This window comes from Somniosus microcephalus, unplaced genomic scaffold (genome assembly GCF_052327205.1).
Source record: "Somniosus microcephalus isolate GS21.2 unplaced genomic scaffold, FLI_Smic_1.0 unresolved_chr7, whole genome shotgun sequence".
In the NCBI taxonomy this organism is placed as follows: Eukaryota; Metazoa; Chordata; class Chondrichthyes; order Squaliformes; family Somniosidae; genus Somniosus; species Somniosus microcephalus.
Window position 1 is genome coordinate 47734536 of NW_028225185.1, and position 5442 is coordinate 47739977.

A 5442-nucleotide genomic window follows, 5' to 3' on the forward strand; every position below is an offset into this window, starting at 1 on the left:
TTGCACGTTTCTCCACAAGGGTAAGTCTCCAGCAGCTACGAATTTAAAAAGCAGTCACAAGGCATGCTTTTAACAAGGTAAGTGGTGAATTAAGTAAAATGAATATATTTTTTCCACAGGTTGATTACTTTTAAATACTTTAAAGAAAGGTAAGTTTATTTTTGCTCCGTTAGAAAGTTTAATTAATTTTTTCAAAATTTAAATGATTGTTTAAAATAGTTATTTTATGTAATTTATAGTTATTTTAAAAATGTGATGATTATTAAAATTTATTTGAAATTTTAGTGATGTTTTGGGGCTGCATTGTATTCCTAGATTTGACAGGCCTTCCTGTCAAATCTATGAATAGAGATTCCCTGCTACGATTGGCTCTCCATGGCCCACATGATCCCAGGGGATGCTTCGAACTAATTGCACCCCTGCGATAAGCAAGCACAGCGCGGCAACAGTTGGAGCAGGCCCAGGATCGTAATCCCACGCGGGCCCACAGCCCAAATGCTGGCACGCTAGGTAATTACAGGTCGGAGGTTTGCACCCGCGGGAAGCCCCCAACCCGAATTTCTGGTCCATTTTGAATAGCAAATGTCCTAGCAACGATCTCTGCGCTACCCCGCAAGTCACTGCCTGGCCCCTCTGAAAAATACCCGTTTATTCCAACTCTTTGCTTCCTGTGTGCCAACCAGTTCTCTATCCAAGACAGTACCTTACCCCCATCCCATGTGCTGTAACTTTACATGCTAATCTCTTATGCGCGACCTTATCTTAAGCCTTCTGAAAGTTCAAATACACCACTTCCACTGGTTCTCACTCATCTATTCTACCAGTTACATCCTCAAAATTTCCAGTAGATTAGTCAAGCATGATATAACTTTTGTAAATCCTGTTGACTTTGTCCGATCCTGTCACTGTTTTCCAAGTGCTCTGCTATTACATCTTTTATAATGGACTCTAGCATTTTCCCCACTACCGATGTCAGGCTTACCAGTCTATAATTCCCCGTTTTTTCTCTACCACCCTTTTTAATTAATGGTGTTACATTAGCTATGCTCCAACCCATGGGAACTGTTGCAGAGTCTATAGAATTTTGGAAGATGTCCAGCAATGCATCTATTATTTCTGGGGCCACTTCTTGAAGTACCCTAGGATATAGATAATCAGGCCCTGGGAATTTATCAGCCTTCAATTCTGTTAATTTCCCTAACACCATTTCCCTACAAATACTGATTTCATTCAATTTATCTTATCATTAGATCCTATGTTCCCCGTCATCTCTGGGAGGTTATTTGTGTCCTCCTTTTGAAGAAAGAACCAAAGTATGTATTTAATTGCTTAGCCATTTCTTGATTCCCCAGTATAATATCCCATGATTCTGACTGCAGTGGACCAATGCTTGACTTCACCAATCTTTTTCTCTTCACATATCTATAGAAGCTTTTACAATCAGTTTTTATGTTCCTTGCTAGCTTACTCTCAACCTATTTCCCCCTTCTTAATTAATCCCCTTTTCCTCCTTTGCTGACTCCTAAACTGCTCCATCTTCTCAGGTTTGCAGCTATTTCTGACCACATTTTATGGCCTCTCCTTGGATCTTCTGCTATCCCTAATTTCCCTTATTAGCCACGGTTGAGTCAAGTTTTTTGTTTTATATTTATGCCAAACAGGAATGAATAATTTCTGTAGCTCATCCATGATATATTTAAATGTTTGCCATTGCCTATCCACCATCAGTTCTATAAGTAACTTTCCCTAACCCATCGAAGCCGACTCGTGCCTCATACCATCGTAGTTTCCTTTATTTAATTCCCGGACCCAAGTCTCTGAGTCAGCTACCTCACTCTCCATTTTAATGAAGATTTCTCTCAAATTATGATCGCTCCTCCCCAAGGGGCCTCGCACATCAAGATTGCTAATTAATCCTTTCTCATTACTTAATACCCAGTCTAAGATGGCCTGATTTCTAGTTGGTTCCTCGACATATTGGTCCAGGAATCCATCCCATATAAACTCTAGGAATTCCTGCTCCACAGTATTGTTACTAATTTTGTTAGCCTAATCTGTATGTAGATTAAAGTCACCCATGATAACTGCTGTGCCCTTATTGCACGCATCTCTAATTTCCCGTTTAATGCCATTCCCAACCTCAGCATTACACTTTGGCGGGGGGCGGATGGGGTGGTCTGTATACAACTCCCACTAACGTTCTGTGCACCTTGGTATTTCTCAGCTAGCCCATACAGATTCCACATCATCAGAGCTAATATCCTTCCTTACTATTGTGTTAATCTCCTCTTTAAGCAGCAATGCTAGCCCACCTCCTTTTCCTTTTTTCCTCTCCTTCCTGAATATTGAGTACCCCTGGATGTTATCAGCTGTCGTTCCATTTTTGTTCAAATACCTCACCAAACACTGGAAATGCATAATGTGCAGACCAGACCAACCAAATTGTAGCTTCGATTCATTGAAATATGAATACGCGCTGTTTAGTGCTTCTTTATATTAAATTTATTGCACAAGTCTTCATTTTCAGGACCCTCATTTAATTCTTGTATCTCGCCTGCTATTTGTTCATGCTGCATAACTATCACGTTTGCTTAGCGCTGGTTAGGAAGGGTCCGACTTCAGTGACGGCCTCTATTTCATGAAGTAATATTGGACCATATATTCCACTTGGAGGCTTCCCGCAGACGGGAAGAAAAGAAGCGCAACTTCCTTAATGCTACTGGCCCACGTAATCTTCTGATTTAATCCTGAGGACTCCTGGGCAGCATATGCATATGATACAGTGTGCGTGGAGCCTAGGGCTTCGACCGTCGGTGAGACCCGCCCTCAAAACTTATCTTTGCGTAGGCCACGCCCCCGATTTTTTGCAGCTCTTCAGAAGCATTCAAAACTGAAAATAATTGCAAAACTCAATGGTAAGTTGTTTCTTTTTAGTGTTTTGAATCTTTGTTCATTTTTGGAAACTTTTAAAGACTTTTACATGGATTTGAAGAATTTGAAATAGCTCTTAAGAGATTTGAAGCAATTTAAAGATTCTTAAATGCCCTGAAATCTGTTTTTCATTCATTTGACTTAATCAGCATAGTGAAATGGATGGACTGAGCATAATTCGCATGATTTCGAGAGCTCAGTATTTCAGTGACGTTGACAGCAGGACACTCCTCAATGAAGTTGAGATGAAGCGATGGCGGATCCTTGTGAATGAGAAGTCCAGGGCACCACGCAAAGGACAGATGATAGCTTGAACAGAAGATTCCAAAGCTGTCAACGAGAACTCCATCATTACACGGACAGCGGAACAATGCTGCAAAAAAATTATGGTTTGCTGTGATCTGCCAAAGTTTGTACAGTTATTAGAATAGTCAACGGTAACATTCCTTTAAAGTTGAGTGAATTATTTTTAAAATGCTCTTAGATGCATGTGTGTTGTCAAGTGCCTTCATTATCCAGTCATGTGAGCTTGTTTTAAAATTTTATGACTTTGGGGTCAATCCGGGTCAACCATTGTGCTCTTATCTTGACTCCACAGGTTTGAGTAGTAGAATTTAAGTTACACACACACACAGAAACAAAGAAACCCCACAGTGCAGATAGAGGCCATTTCGGCCCATCGAGCCTGCACCGACACATATCCCACCCGATCCCCGTAACCCCTACACCAACACATATCCCACCCTATCCCCACGTATTTAATCCCCCCTAACACTAAGGGTCAATTTATCATAGCCAATCAACCTAACCCGCACATCTTGGGACTGTGGGAGGAAACCGGAGCGCCCGGAGAAAACCCACGCAAACACGGGGAGAATGTGCAAACTCCACACAGACAGTCACCCGAGGCCGGATTCGAACCCGGGTCCCTGGCGCTGTGAGGCAACAGTGCTAACCACTATGCCACCGTGCTGCCCTGTCTCTGCTCTCACAACCCTGTCTCCAAAGCAGTTTGTGACACTCTCTCAAAGACAGGTGGATGATCTCTGCAAAAAAACTGCAGTTTCATGATGTTTCATATTTTCTGTATTCATTTTAGAGCAAAATTGTTAACAGTGCCAGAGAACGTGCATTGACAGGCGGCGGTGTTGTCACCCTAATGGATTTATCAGAGCATGAGGTAAGGGTCGAGCAGCTGCTAGAACTCAGTAGTGGCTGTATAGTGCCTGCTGCCCAATCAGATATTGGGATAAGGAAATGTGAGTTGGTCGGCCCAGCTACAATTTTAAAAATGTTAGTTGTGTGTTTAATATCATCTTCTGTGATATGGCAGATCGTACTTCACCTTTGTAATTGTTTACTGTTTCCTTCCCACAGGTGGACAGCATCCGTTTCACACACGGCATAAACAGTGCGTTGAGTTTGCGGCTGCTGAGGGCATTGGAGAAGGCGTAACTGGTGGAGTGGGAGCAGTAATTGAGGTGGAGGAGGAGGTGAATGATGACTATCGTTCCACAGCCAGACACCAGCCTGATATTGCAAAGCAGGTGGGAGAAGCAGAAAGACGTTCAGTGCAATTGAATGACATCGAAGCTCATTTACAACAGATTGAAAGGTTGAGCAAGAGATGTTTACTCTTCATGAGAAGAAAGTTGACTTTCCTGCCTCTATCAGGCCAGGAATTGATGTTGGTGGTATTGAGCTGAATCAGATTAGTGAGTCTCTCATTCAAATATTGCACTTGCTTAAAACCGGTTCTGCTGCCATTATTTTGCATCCTGCAGAACTGGCCTTGGCTGCTCCAGCGCAGACACAGTGCAGGTGCACGAGAGAGCAGCTCCACCAGTCTTGATGCAAGCAAATGTTGCCTTTCAGCAGCAGCAGCAACCCTGCCAGGTGGCAATAGCTGGTGAGCAAGAGCAAGCACACAGGGGCCTTTCACGTAGCAGCAGAGGGCTCGCATCACGGGGAATGGGAAAGCACAGTAAGATGTCACCTTTTGCACAATCCACCTCCTTTGATCCTCAGGCACAGATGCGAGGGGGCAAATCGTTCAATTCATTAATGTTTCATTGTGTTTAAATGCTAAATGTTGTCATTGCTTTTTTTATTCAAATATATACTTGTGACTGAAAGTATTTGTAACCATTCCGTTTAAAAAGTATGCCCTCTAGTCACTTTGAAAAAACTTCATCTTTTTCATTTGCCCAAAAAATTAACATTATAACTGTTTGAAAATTGGAAAATAGCTAGTGTCCATGCCTTTATTGCACTAAGAAACAACAAAGTCACTTTAAACAGTTTAGAAATATTATTCAAAAAATTATATTTGCGCATGTTTGAAAAGTAGAAAATAGCTACTTAACATTTAAAAGTTAAAAACTAAGAGCATCAAAACTGAACCGCTAAAGTCTTTGATGCTGCAATAAAAGTTCACTGTTTCACTTTAAATTGTGTCTGTTACTTTCTTTGACTTGGTGGGGGAGGTGGAGGAACAAGGAGGCACTATCA